The sequence below is a fragment of the Sturnira hondurensis genome, unplaced genomic scaffold (assembly GCF_014824575.4).
Source record: "Sturnira hondurensis isolate 20B ecotype Veracruz unplaced genomic scaffold, ASM1482457v3 Scaffold0004136, whole genome shotgun sequence".
Taxonomy (NCBI): Eukaryota; Metazoa; Chordata; class Mammalia; order Chiroptera; family Phyllostomidae; genus Sturnira; species Sturnira hondurensis.
The window spans coordinates 13,601,749-13,617,359 of record NW_028076767.1 but is presented as its reverse complement, the minus strand read 5'-3'; the positions used below and the strand labels follow the sequence as shown (position 1 = coordinate 13,617,359).

The following is a 15,611-nucleotide window of genomic DNA, read 5'->3' as shown; positions in this document are numbered from 1 at the left end:
AGCTGGAGCCTTGTTACATAATTACAATGACAAAAATTCAAGGCTCTTGGGGAATTCACGGCTTTGTAATTAAGAGATAAATGAATTGCCTAATTCAAAGTGACAGGAAGAGAGCAAAGTAGATGCTAACGAACTCTACTTATCATTTATGTGTTTGAGCAAAACAATAACAGAACCTGCCACTTACCAAACATCTGTGATGTGCAGGGTGCTTCATAAGCTTTGTTTTTAACACTGACAGTAGCCTGAAAGGTCCACATTAGGAAGCCCAGTGGTAGGGTCATTGGTGAAAAAATCATAGAATGGAGAAGTTAAGAAGGAACCCTTCAAGTCCAGGTGTCTCATTCTACAAACTATGACATTTCCAAATGTTGCCAGGGGTTTTTACGCATTCTTTCTCTATTTAATCAAACCCCTTGAGCCACAATTGCATTTAATTTTATTTTCCCTGGAAATGATAAGTCTGTTCAAGGACTCATCATTCTTGTGGTTCGCAGGCCCGCACTCAATCCACTGAGCTACACCAGCCAGGGCACAAGGACTAACCATTCTTTATGGAACCTCAAGATAGCTGGTTTCGGTTAAACCAAACAGAAATGACTGTGTTTAATTACAAAGTTATTAAGTCACTTTTCTTCAGGACCACTTAGGTGTTAGTACCTCTGGCAGTTATATTTGCTGTTGGTAGAGGCAATCTGCCATGGACCCTGAATGTCCCTTATGATCTTGCTGGGCAAGCCAAAAATGCAAGGCCCTGACCATTCTTCAGGGTTGTATTTGTAGTAAGCAACCTTAAGTGATGAGACAACGCCTCCCCTCAGCCAACGGCAGGCTTGCTTCCCCCCAGCTATAAAAGTAGTGAATTCCTCAAGTTCAGTGTTCATCTTCTGTAACACAACCCACTGAGTGTGCAGACAATCATGATGGACCCACTGTGTCACCCCTTTGGGACGTCAGAGAAATGAGGAACAAACGCCAATGAGCATGAAGCTCTGACTACTGCTTTTGCCGTGAACGATAAAGACTTCGTCTCTGATCCAGGAGCCTCATGTCAGTTCCTAGCATGCACAAAACAACAACAACTTCCCTCGTTAACTTGAAAGGAGAGTAAAACCCAAGTCCCTGAATACTTCTTCATACCCTCTTGTGCTATAAAATTGCTCACATAGCATTTCCATGATTTATTTGTATGTCTGGTTTCCTGTTCAGACTCTCTGTCTTTCATAACCAGAGGCTGGTCTTCTTCAAGACTAATCTTGAAGTAGCTGTCACCTGATAGGAACCTCACTAAGTCCTGGTGAATGATCAAATGAGAGGATGAATAAACAAAAATAATCCTCTTCTGAGTGAAAAATAGAAAAAGCATATTATTTCATCTGTGTGGTGGCAAAGACCCCTGTCATTAAATCCTTCTGGAGTTTTTATTAGTCACATGTTCCTAGTACCAGGGGATAAGAAACTAGATTCTAGAGATTAGTTAAAAGGGGACAGCAAGGTTTGAAATGACCCTGGAAATGGTAACTTTGCTTCTTAAAGACCCTGGTTGGCCAGCATCATTAGTAGTGAGGCCACCTTGGGGAGAATTGAACTGTGAGGGTTGTTTTTCCAATGGTGATGGTACTCTGAGTCTCCTAATTTCTGTATAGTTTGACACATTTTTCACTGATGGTAAGTGATTTGGTGCCCTTTGCTTATGTCTGGTAAGGTGCTTTAGGTACCCTTGTTTTCCTGAGAATAAGGACACACCCTCATAATTAAAGAATGTTTAGACAAGAAAATGAAATATAAAATGTAAATATCGGTAAATAAAGTATACACATATCTCATGTTGATGATATAGTTGTATATCTAGAAAACAGAAGAGATTCTAATAAAATAATTCTGGAATGAATAAACAAGATGACATGCTTTTTGCCAACAGTGGCAAAAACCATCTAGAACTGGAAATGGGGGAAATGTTGCCTTTAAAATACTAGAAAAAAAGAATTTTTAAACGTAGTAATACATTTAACAAGAGAGGCCCAAGTCTTACAGGAATTAAGCTAAGATTGTATAAAGACTTTAAACAAAATTTTAGGGGGGGACTTTAAAAATAACATAGAATAAACATAATATGGACTTCCAAGGTACGGGATTTAGTATCATAAAAACATAAGTTGTCCCGAAATGAACAAATATGTTTAATGAAACTGAAGTTAGGCTCTTGAGAGTTGCTTTTGGAGGGTTCAGGTTAAAGGAAAGACTCGATAGCATTCCCATGGAAGAAGTGTTGCACAGTAGTTAAGAAAATTAAAAGGGCTCATTAATTTTTCAGTGCTTGATGTCATATAGTTTTCTAAAGTGTTCTGTTTTGCTGTGCTTAATCTTTACAACAACCATTTGAGATACATACTTATCACCCTGATTTTACGGATAAACTGATGCAGGGTGATGTTAAGTAACTTGAAGCCAAGATTGAATCTGACTCCAGACTGTGTTTTCAACCAGTTAACCACTAGGCTATTGTCTCCAAGTGGGAAAAGAAGGACTTGCCATACAAGGTCTCCAAATACACAGTGAAGTGTAGTATTTTTATAAAGCATATATGTATATATATTATATATAAAAATATATATATTACTACATATATATAGTGCAAAGTCCACATTATAATCTATGGTATTGACATGTAATCAGATAGCAGAACATAACAGAGAGTGGTGGGAAATTATCATATAAGAAAATTAACATAAGAAAAGGTAGTATTTCAGTTTGGTGGGGCAAAAATGATTATTTTAAAAATCTTGCTGGTATAAATGTGTATCAATCCAGAAGAAAAAGTTGGATTTCTATATAAAGAATTCTATGTGGATTAATGACTAAAAATTTTTGAAGGTTAGAATAAATTCTGGAGAACATGTGTCTAATGGGAAACTTTAAACCAAGGCAGGATTCCCAGAAACTATACAAAAGATGGATTTTTTACTATATTTAAATATTTTTGTATGGAAAAAGATCTCATAAAGCCAAATGAAATATCTCCGATTGAGGAAAATATTGGTAATGCATATAAAAGAATTATTTAACATGAAAGACATTTTGTAAAGTAATATTTTTAATTTGAGGTCTGTCCGGAAAAAGCCCAGCCATTGTTAACGTAACAAGAACAGTTTGCATGATATCCATATTACGTGGCAGCCAAGGAGAATGGACTGGAATGCGCATGTGTGAACAATGATGACTTCATTGTGCTAGTCAGGGGTGGAGGTGGATGCTGTTGAGTGAGCATGTGTACTGTGTGGCCATCGCATTAAAAATGAATGAGTAGAGTAATGAAACTGCATCAAATTTTGCATTAAGCTTGAACATTCCTGCTAAAAAACTATTGGGATGATTCAGAAGGCTGCAGCTATGGGCAGCTGGTGATTGGCAGCTTCATCACAACAATGTGCCTACTCATGCATCACATCTCATGCAGAGATTTTTTGCAAAACAATAAATCACCCAGGCGACTCAGCCCACTTACAGCCAGATGTGGCACTCTGACTTCTTGCTTTCCTCAAACTAAAATCTCCTTTGAAAGGGAAGAGATTTTAGACCATCTATAAGATACAGGAAAATATGATCTGGCAGCTGATGGCAATTGGGAGAACTTTGGGAGGTCCCAAGGTGCCCACTTTGAGGCGGACTGAGGCATCATTGTCCTGTGTATACTGTTTCTTGTATCTTCTTCAGTAGATGTCTCTATTTTTCATATTACATGTCTGGATACCTTCTATACCTTCTATACCTCCTGTATATAGAACTATTTGAAATTGATGACAAGGCCCATAGAAGAAAGTGAATTGGAAATTGTCAAAAAGGCACATCCAAATAACCAGTAAATGAGAGAAAGAATGCAGAGAAAAGTGGGAGAGAGGGAGGGAGGGAGGGAGAGAGAAAGAGAGGTAGAGGAGAAGAGAGAAAGATTAGGTAGGCAACAATCAGGTAGGCAAGAATGAAAACACCTACTCTTGATGAAGATATGGGAAAGAGGGTCTTTGTACACACTGCTGATGAAAATGAGAATTTTATAGCCTATTTTGAAAATGATCTGATGATGTCTATTAAAATTTAAAATATTTATATCTTTGACTAGTAAGTCCATTTCTAGGAATCTATCTTGGAAATACCTGTACAAAGTTGTCTGTTATAATGCAGTTAATGGAGGTAAAGAGAAATTGGAGGTCTTTGTTTTGCTCACCCAAGGGGAATGGCTCAATAACCTGTGACATATCCACTCCATGGGCCATTTGCTACTGTTAAAATCAAGAGATTTCTGCAATGTAAAATTTGGAAAGCAGAGAAATGAATAATAAAGCTTTATTTTTAAATAAAAATATTCTGACCTCCCCACTAATAAAATTCCAAAAACACAATACACATGGAGAAAAATCATCCACTTTCCCATTTTATTTAATTAAGAGACTACAGTGGTTGTTAACACTGATGTCTTTGGAGGTGATAGCATAGATGGAGGTAGGAAAAAAAGAAGGGGAAAAAAGGAGTTCAGAATAAAAAAGAAGTATGTATGAATATCTAATTTATGGTAAATTATATATGACTGTTTATGGAGTAAAAGTGTGAAAAGATAGTGGTGATCAAAATGTTTATGGTGGTTAGCTTATTTTGGTGGAATTTCAGGGGATTTTTTAGTTTCTTCTCAGACTTAGCATTATTGTTTGAATTTTTACAAAGATACGCATTATTAAGGAATCGGAAAAAAATAACAAAGCTATTTTCATCATAACAAAAATTCCATTGGTAAAAACTTTTTTATTACTTTACATACTGTGCAGAAATTAGAAAATTACAACTCCTAAAGCAAGAAGTGGAAAAATCATTCCAATATAAAGACATAAAACCAGTCTCTGAAGACTCTTGACATTTACAAAGCAACCCTCAAAGTGTCCCTGTACACTTTCCATTGAACAAAAATCTGAAATCTATTTGAACTGTAGCGGAAGTATCAATATCAGATAGTACTGAGGGAAATGGAAACTGAAGGACTGCTAATATAATAGTTCATAAGTAATGGGAGGTGAATGCCCAAATGACATTTTTGGTCAACTGTGATCATGAAGCAAGGTCATGAGCCATTCTAAAACTGTGAAGTGTCACACCCAGAGTGACACTTCCAAGTGGTCCCTAGGATGGCCTAAACTGCAAGGCACACTAACATGCTTATATGTAATGTGACTTCTTCCTTACTCTAGACTCACTCTAGAAAAGACACTGACTAGGTGAAATTCGACCGTCAGGTGCCAGAGCCTTTAAAATGGACCAATTCTGGCTTCTTTGACTATTTCTAATTTCAGCTTCCATCAGAATGTATTTATCCCATTCCTTCAGTTCTTATCTCATTTAGAGCCAATTAGCTCTAAATACATTAATTAATCAGATGTAGTCACCCCTCACTTCTATTGTCTCAAATGAAAAACTTTATTAAACTGTATCATATATTTGACTACCTCAGGGCCTTGATCACTGGACATGGTGAACAAGCTGCACTTAAAGCCTATGTGGAGGCATGGTTTACCCCCAAAACGCACTGGAAAGTCCTTAGGATTTTAGGTCAGAAGTCAGGGTTTTACCTAGCTCTGTCATTAACTATGACATTAAAAAAAAGCCACTCTACCTCTCTGAGCCTTGATTTCCTCCCCAATAAAATCTGTACCCTGCCTCTTCTCCTAGGTTGTGAGAATCAAGTGGGATGTTCATAAGATCACAATCATTAAACAAAGGTCAATTATGTTTTTCTCTGATTGTAGAGGCAAAAATATCCTTTGAAAATTTCTTAAATGTGAACATCATTAAGAAAATAAAAATCACCCATAATCACAAGAGCTGGAGTTAACTGATCTTAACATTTTGATGTGCCCATTTAGTTTTTTTCTCCATGTATATATTTACATACAATATCATTTTAATAGCTATTTAATAGTTATTTTAGCCCATCTGATTTTTTAAATAAATTCTCCACTGTTGATATTTAGATTTATACATTTTCATCATTAATAGGCTATGAGATAGCCCTGGCTAATGTGGCTCAGTGGATTGAGTGCTGGCCTGTGAACCAAAGGGTTGCCAGTTTGATTCCCAGTCAGGGCACATGCCTGGGTAGCAGGCCAGGTCCCCAGTAGTGGGTGCATGACAGGCAATCACACATTGATGTTTCTCTCCTTTTCTTTCTCCCTCCTTTCCCCTCTCTCTAAAAATAAATAAATAAAATATTTTAAAAAATAGGCTGTGATATATTCTTGGTTGAATCAACCTCATTAAATTATAATAATTAGATCTTGTTTATTTATGTTTTTGCCTACTTGGTATGCCAGAAACTTCTCAGTGTATTATAAGTGTGTTAAAGTGTCCCACCACTACTTGATTTCTCTTATTTCTTCTTGTATTTATAATTTCCCTTATATTTTGATTTAATATTATTTGATGCATACTGATCCATGAATGTTATTTGTTCATTTGAAATTGTTTTTTAATACAATATTTGTTCTGATTGTTGCTTTTGGAGTGGAATTTGACATTACCTAACCAAGTCATAACCATCATGAGGATTAAATGAGATGTTACATGTCCTTAGTGCTAAATAAATGTTAGCTATTATACCTCATTTCTAGTTTACTATTATGTTATTATAACATAATATGTAGTGACCATACCTTCTTTTTTGTCTGTGTGTGCCCAATATGTCCTTGCCCAACCTTTTACTTTTAACTCTACTAATACCTCATTTAAGTGGTAGCTTGAAACATTATGTTATTAAATTTTCTGTTATAATTATAAGTGAGAATCTTCTCATTTCTAACAGAGGAGTCTAACCCACTTATATTAATTACTGTAGTTAATATATTTGTTTTTACTTTTGTCACCTGGTTTTCTCTTTTTTTGTCTGTCTTTTGATATTTAGTTCATACATCTTTTCTTTTATCTTCTCCAGTGTTTTAGAAGATATACCTAGTTTTACATGCTTATAGTATTTACCACTTAATTTGTCAAAAGTATTTTTGCATGCCCAGTGGTTCACAACTGTTTATTTTCACCACAACCCACTCTTCTCACCATGACCTGTACTGCAGCATTGATAGAATGGGCTGTGATTTATGCCCAGTTACCAGTTGCACCATTTCTTGTTTGACCGTTTTCACTTGCATCAATTACAAGATGCTATGGTCACATGACCATGACATTGAAACATCCTTTTTCGTGTCCATAGCAAAAAACTAAGTTTTTTAAATGTCCATGTTAAAATAAAGAGTATACCATAATTTCATTAAATCTGTTAAGTCCAGGAGGACCACCCCAAAGTGGAATTATCTTCTGGAGGGCAGGCCCCTTGTAGTACAGGCTTTCTCTGTTAGGTGAGTGTTCTAGGAACCTACCTGTATCAGTGTACCAACTGGTGTTGTTGTGAGAGGCTGCATTCAGCTTTAGTGAATTTTTTTGAAGACATTTTCAATACCCTTGCCCATTTCATGATGGGTAATTTATGAGGATGCCTGTCTACCCCACGCTGAGTGTTCAGCAATTTTTGATAAAAAATTGCATGACACCCATATCCCATAGTCCCCATTCAACCAATCTTGCCCCAGGCAACTTTCTTTTTGTTTCCCTGGATGAAAACAGTCCTCAAAGGGAAACATTTTGCCAATGTTGAATAGGTGAAACAAAAAATAGCAGAATCATGGAGCAAAATAGCTTCCTAAACAAATGGTGTTGGGAGAGCTGGAGAGCTACATGCAAAAAAATGAAACTCCAGCACAACTTACACCATACACAAAAATAAATTCAAGGTGCATAAAAATTTAAATATAAGTCTTGACACCATTAAAGTCCTAGAGGAGAGCATAGGCAGGAAAATCTCAGATATTTCATGCAACAATATTTTCACTGATATGTCCTTTAGAGCAAGGGACATAAAGGAAAAAATAAACAAATGGGATCTCATCAAAATAAAAAGTTTCTGCACAGCTAAATAAAACAGTATTAAAATGAAAAGAGAACTAACTGTATGGGAAAACATATTTGCCAATGATACCTCAGATAAGGGTTTGACCTCCAAAATATGTAAAGAACTCACAGAACTCCACTCTAAGAAGATAAGCAACCCAATTAAAAAATAAAACACCAATCCAAAAGAACCTATGCACCCAAATGTTCATAGCAGCACAATTTACAATAGCCAAGTACTAGAAGCAACCAAAGTGCCCATCAGTAAATGAATGGATCAAAAAACTGTGGTACATTTACAGATGGAATTTTACCTAGCAGAAAGAAAGAAGGAGCTCCTACTCTTTGCAACCACATGGATGGAACTGGAGAACAAATTATGCTAAGTGAAATAAGTCAAGTGGTGAAAAACAAATTCCATATGATCTCACCATTAACAGGAACCTAATCAACAAAATGAACAAGTAAGGAAAGTATAGCCAAAGACATTGAAATTGACAACAGGCTGACAGTGACCATAGGGGAGAAGGGAGGGGATAATGGGGGAAAAGGGTGAAGGGTTTGCAGGAACAATTAATTATAAAGGACACATGGACAATAACAAGGGGGGGTGGAAACAGTGGAGGGCGGGGGAAGGCTGTAGTGGAGGGGAGGAGTGGTGGGAAAAGACAGAAAACTGTACGTGAACAACAATAAAAATGTTAAAAAATAAATAAAACAAGGGCTATTTTAAAGTTTAAAAATAGCAGATGCACTAAAAGGCATCAAACTTGATGAGTTCAAAAACTATTTTGAGCAGTGGAAAAAAATATCTCAATAGGTGTATTGTATCAAATGGAGAGTATTTTGAAGGTGACTGAATTTTAAACATGTAAGGATAAATAGAAAAATTTTATAAATAAATTTGGGGTTATTTTGGGTCCCTTCTCATATATCCACATGGTTTCTTTGTCAACCTAGCAAAGTATTCTTCTACACTATATTTTGGATTGTCACTTTTGTTACATTTGCTTTGGTCTTTTCACCACTTGTATGTGTGTTGGCCCTTCTGTCTCTGATTTCCACATGTCGTTTTCCATCACTTTGCACCATTGTGTGCTTTAAGTTTGCCTCCTATGTCATCTGTTTATTCTCCATGGTACCAATTTTATCCTTCCCTGTGTCCAACACAGATTTAATTATATTCTTGTTTCTTTTTCTGTTCTTAGAATTCCTCCTTATCTTAGTTACAATTTCCCTCTTTTTATATTATCCCATCGAACTTTTCATTTTAACCTATTTGCCTCTTTTAGATTTTTGTTCCTATTTTGTACACATGGTTTCCTAAGAAATCCTTTGTACTGTGGAGTAGATCATTTTCAAAAGTATACTGTCTTCTAATACATCAAGATGAGCTTGCCAAGTCCTCTCTTGATCTTTTGCCAAGATCAAGCTCTCTCTTGATCTTTTTTTCCCTTTATTCTCATCAGAGGACTTTTTCTTTTTGCTTTTAGAGAGGGACAGAGGAAGAGAGAGAGGGTGAAAGAGAAACATCAGCGTGAGAAACTGTGATTGGTTGCCTCCTGCATGTGCCCGAACACAGGATGGAACCTGCAACCAGGTATGTGCCCTGACTGGGAATCTAATCCACAACCTTTATACTATGGGACAATGTGCCAATCAACTGAGCCACAGCAGCCAGGGCTGCCAGTCTCTTATTATGAATATTCTTCCTAAGTCTCAGGCGTGTGTCCTTAAGCAATGTTTCATTAGATGAATGAGGAGTTGATTTTTCTTATAATTTTAGTTGTTGATACTGATATAGATTTTACTCATGATCTGGCATTAACTGTCCAGTCATTTTATGTCTTAATCTTATATGTTTGTCTTTTTTTCCTTTTATGCATTTTATCCAGAAGTTTGGAGAGATTTTTATATATAATTATAGATCTGAAGTTTTTGTTACCAAAGTCAAAGGCATGATTCCCAGGCATTATGGAAGACTGAAAAAGCATATATTTAAAGAAGTGTGAAAATTTAAATCTATTATTAGAGTCCCTGATGGCAGAAATAGAATGACCTAATTCTCTTAGTCATAGGGTTGGTCTTCTTTCAAGTTAGAGCATAATTTGATTTTAAACAAATGGTTGTCAACATCTTTACCATATTAGTCTTATTGAGATGCTAATGTGTCTCTAATGTCTAGTAATGTGTATTTTAACTTGAAAGAAATTTCTCAGACATTATGAAGTCTAGTTTTTCCTTAGTTTGTCTAAATTTCTCATCACCCCAGCCTTGAAAATATATGTAGTTCCATTTGCACATATGTGGTGAGAAACCAAGGCTTAAGACCATAAATAATGGGTTGCTAAGTTTTATAGGTATCAGAGCCTTTATGATAGCTTTTTGATGTAATATTCTAAAGAAACAATCACATAATCTTCAATTTGTGAAAAAAATGCATCCATCTACCTGTAATGCACTTCAAAAGAGGAAAAATATAGTAAAAGTATCAATAGTGATTGAAATCTGAACAGTAGAATTATGAATAATTATTTTGTTCTTTTGAATTCCAAATTTTCTATAATTAATAGGCATTACTTGTATATTCATAGAAAAACCCTCTCTGTTTTAACTGAACAATGCTTTAGTGACAAAGAAATTAAACTAATGAATTATGCCTTACCATTTTCAGTTCCAAGAACATTTGTTTTCTGGGAAAGGATGAGAGGGCATGGTAGATACAGAGTTTTAGAATTAGAGGTCATTTCTTCTTTGGTTGCAAAAAAAAATTCACAATCATAGGTGTATGTGAACATTCTGCCCCACGGACCAATGCTGTGTTTTCCAGAATTGAGGATTTCATGGGCCACAAAATAGTAGAAGTTTTGAGATTAAGAAAAAGTTGTCAACTCCTCATTTTCCTAAATAAGTATATATTTAAGAAAGCTCCACAATCACCACCATGTATTGCACATCGTCATCATTTTATAAAAGACAAAACATTCCTGTCCCAAATGATTGGAAAGGATATATATTATCATAGAATATAAAACTCTTTAAGAGGAGTAAATTTGGCTCTGCCAACTTTCTCATTTTGCGGCTGACTGATGGGCTCTGGCTGGTGCTTGGGGCCCCTGGACTAAGACTTGATTCTCCTGGAGATTGGGTAGAGGTAAGTCCCAAGGCCCATCTTATGTGGCTCCATAGAAACAGAGTAACTGTTGGTAAAACCAGACTTGTATTATTTTCAGGGAGAAGACCTGCTTCACCCAATGTTTTTCAGTTTTATCACAAGTTCTAGTTGGAATCCATCCCTTCTCACCACCTCTACCATGAGTATCCTTGTGTGGCCTGGCCAACCATGGCAGCCTGAGCAGTCTTGTTAAAAGCTAAGCTGGTTTATGTCACTCCATTACCAAAAGCTTCCAGTGTTTTCTCATTTCAAAATAAAAGCCAAAGCCTTTACATTGTCCTACCTAAGCCAAGGTCATGAATGGGTGGCACATACATTATGCATCATATTTATGCTGATGTATGTGCTCTTTGGAAAAAAGGGGATGGTCTTTACAGCTACCAACTCTTCTCTTCCAGTTGATTATAACATTGCATTGTATGAAATATATTTTTTGTCTTTTAGATTACAACTATAAACTATATCCACTGTATAAAATAAGAATAATGCAGGAAAACTATACATAAAAAATTAAATTGTCCCTAATTTTACCCATTAAAGATAAATACCATTTTCATATATTTTAAAATTATTTTTCCTCATATATGTAGTATGATATAAAATTCAGATGCATGGTATATTCAATAGTGTTCACTTAGTAAATAATAAGTGAACACTTATTTACTAAGTGTTCACTTAGTAAATAACACTATATTCAATAGTGTTCACTTAGTGTTCACTTAATAATCAGGATTGTTTTCTATGTCATTAAATAGTCTTCAAAAACATAATATTGAATAAATATATGCTACTGAATTATCTGGCAAGGCCACAATCTGTGGGAATAGTTGTCTGTTGTGTGCATTTAGGTTGTTGCTGATTTCTAAATACAGAATTTAATTATTCTTGCTAATAGCCATAAACTGTAAATAAATAACCCCTAACTTCCAGATAGAGATAGCGTTGGCATCAGCATAGGGGGCTTGCAATGGTCTGAGACAGCGGGTGCATTGCTGGGATTTGCTGTTCTCCTATTGAAGACTGCAGGAGAAAGAACAAGAAACAGCTTCTCTGTTACTGTGGCTTTATGGCCTCAACTGAATCATCAGTAACACTAAGAGTTGTATTAAATACTGTTAGAATTCTGGCTCTTCTAATGTTTATTTTGCTATCTGTCTCAAGCCAAAAATAATTATCCATCCAACAGAACACAGATATTACCAAAGAACTTGTAACCCTTGGGGTCTCATTTGTGCTTTTTTGGCCTTGTTGGCAAATAAATCATTTGGTGCTGGGAACTTTTCCAATTTGGCAAAGCAGGAGACAAATCGAAACACATGCCTAATTCTGTTTAAATTTCACAGTGTAGTGGCTGCTTGGAAAAATAAAATAAAATGTGTCTGATTCAATATTTCTAAAAAAAAATGTGTGAGTCAACAAATCATTTAGGAAAAGCAGACATACATCTTTCAGGGGTAGAATAAGTCTGCATCCCTATTACAGAGTGCCTGTGCATTAGAATTAGGCTGGATCCATTAGGGATATCACAGTTTGTGGAGAAACCTAATTTTTATGAGCAAATATTCCTGGAATCTTCTAGGCGAGAAAGATAATTTATAAAGCAAACTATGCAAGAATGTTGGTATCTGAAGAGGTGATATATTCAGTGCTTGGTGGTGTAATTAGTATGTCAGTTAAATGATATTGGACTTGCTATTGATAGGTGTATCTACTAAATTCAAATATTTCTGTACCTGGGACTTATGACCTAGGTGGAGGCATAGATAGATGCACTTTGCCTCTTCACACAACCAAAAGAAGAACAACAAGTTTAAAAACAAAAATAACCAGAACTACCACAAAATTGAACTGTATGGAAGTCCGACAAATAAGGAGTTTAAACAAGGAGTTAAAGAAGAAACATTCATCCAGACCAGCAGAAGGGGTGGAGATGGGCAGCTGAGAGGAGAGGACTTGCGACAAGGCAGCAGCTGGTGGGTGGACTAGGCAACGTGGTATATAGCGGACTGGGCAGTCCCATATTTGCATGTGGATATACTAGGAGGAACAACAGGGGACCAAGGCAGACAACATAATGCAGGGTTCCAGCCCAGGGAAATCAAGACTCGAAACCTCTGTATGTAAAAACTTGTCAGGGTTGCATGGTGGAGAAACTCTTGGCCTCACAGGAGAGTTCGCTGGAGAGACCCACAGGGTTGTAGAACACACACAAACCCACCAATCTGGGAATCAGTACCAGAAGGTCCCAATTTGCTTGTGAGTAGCAGAGAAAGTGAGTGAAAGCCAGCTGAGAGCCAAGCACGCGGCATTGTTCCCTTTCTGACCCTTCCCCACATACAGCACCACAATGTAGCACTGTGGGTTGCCTCACCCTGGTGAATGCCTAAGGCACCTCCCCGCACTATGTAACAGGCTTTCAGAGACAAAAAATACAGCCCAAATGAAAGAACAAATCAAAGCTCCAAAAACAGAACTAGGTGATGAAGAGATAGCCAACCTATCAGATGCAGAGTTCAAAACACTGGTAATCAAAATGCTCACAGAAATGGCTGAGTATGATTTCAAAGTAGAGGAAGAAGTAAAGGCTATGTGAAGTGAAATAAAGCAAAATGTACAGGGAACCAACAGTAACAGGAAGGAAACCAGGATCCACCAAACCAACTATTTTGACCAGAAGAAAGAAATAAATATTCAACCAGAACAGAATGAAAAAACAAGAATTCAAAAAAAATGAGGAGAGGTTTAGGAATCCCTGGGGCAACTTTAAACTTTCCAACATCCAAATCATAGGGGTATTATGAGGAAAAGAGGAAGAACAAGAAATGGAAAGCTTATTGGAACAAGTAATGAAGGAGAACTTCCCCACTCTGGCAAAGGAAATAGACTTCCAGGAAGTCCAGGAAACTCAGAGAGTCCCAAAGAAGTTGGACCCAAGGAAGCACACACCAAGACACATCATAATTACATTACCTAGGATTAAAGATAAGGAGAGAATCTTAAAAGCAGCAAGAGAAAAGGAGAGAGTTACCTACCAAAGAGTTCCCATTAGACTATCAGCTGATTTCTCAAAGGACACCTTGCCAGCAAGAAGGGACTGGAAAGGAGTATTCAAATCATGAAAGGCAAGGACCTACATCCAAGATTACTCTATCCAACAAAGCTTTCATTTAGGATGGAAGGGCAGATAAAGTGCTTTCCAGATAGTTAAGTTAAAGATCATCATCACTAAGCCCTTATGATATAAAATATTAAAGGGACTTATGTCAGAAAAAGATGATAAAAATATAAACAGTAAAATGACAACAAACTCACAACTTTCAACAACTGAACCTAAAAAAAATACAAAAACAAAAACAAGTTAAGCTAACAACTAGAACAGAAACAGAATCACAGAAAGGGCAATCACATAGAGGATTATCAGTGGGGAGGGGAAAAGGGAAGAATGGGGAAGAAAGTACAGGAAATAAGAAGCATAATTAGTAGGCACAAAATAGACAGGGGGAGGTTAAGAATAGTACAGGAAATGGAGAAGCCAGAGAACTTACATGTGTGACCCATGGACATGAACTAAGTTGGGGGAATGTGGGTGGCAGGGGGCATGCAGGGAGGAGGGAAATGAAGGGGAGAAAAATGGGACAACTGTAATAGCATAATCAATAAAATATTTTAAAACATTTTATTTTAAAAATCAAAAAATAAGTAAACCTTCACAGATAAAGAAGAAAACACCTGGGGTCGTGCACTGGGGACGTTCAGGTGATTTCCCAATTTGTAACAGCAAATTCCCCTCAACCTGTTGGGACTGAACCCACCACTGGGGCTGACTTCTCTTCCACAGACAATGACAGCAAGAGAGAAGGAGACAAAGGGGAGAGGAGGAGGAGGAGGGGGCCCCCATGGCCACAGCCCAGCTCCTCCAGGAGAAAACCACTCACCCTTCTGGAGTGTTCGGGGTCTGGGCCGAGCAGCCGTGCCAACAGAAAGAGGGCTTTGGCCTTCTTGTGAAATTTTTAATGTCGTCACCATAATGTTATTAATTTAAATGCAGTTATTTTGGTACTTAATTGTTTTTAAGGGAGAAAAAAATCCCTGTATTTTCCTGGTGGGATGAAACAGCTCAGAATGGTATATTGGGGCAATGTTAAAACATTTATTATTTACCTAAAGACCAAATATGATGAATCTGTTCTAAGTATTGTGTGTTGATCCAACGTGTGGGGCTGTCGCAATGTCCCTGCAAATGATGCGCGTTGAAAATTACTACTACTGCACAGCAGCGGATTTCTATCTCAGCCACTTCACAAATAAACCAGAACCATCAAAAAAAGTATTTCTAAAGCTTTAATACCATCAATAGAAACTTGTGATTGTAACACCATCAATAGAAACAAGATAAAAATAGGCGTTCATTTCTTATGCAGTGTCCAGTGAGGAAAAATGCTTAAAAGTGTTACAG

General features: G+C 36.7%; 1 protein-coding gene across 1 annotated transcript in view; it reads right to left on the bottom strand.

The window, feature by feature from the left end:
* The window catches only part of STAT4 (signal transducer and activator of transcription 4), a 99,239-nt gene that overhangs the window by 51,526 nt on the left and 32,102 nt on the right, over window positions 1-15,611 (bottom strand). The window lies entirely within an intron of this gene.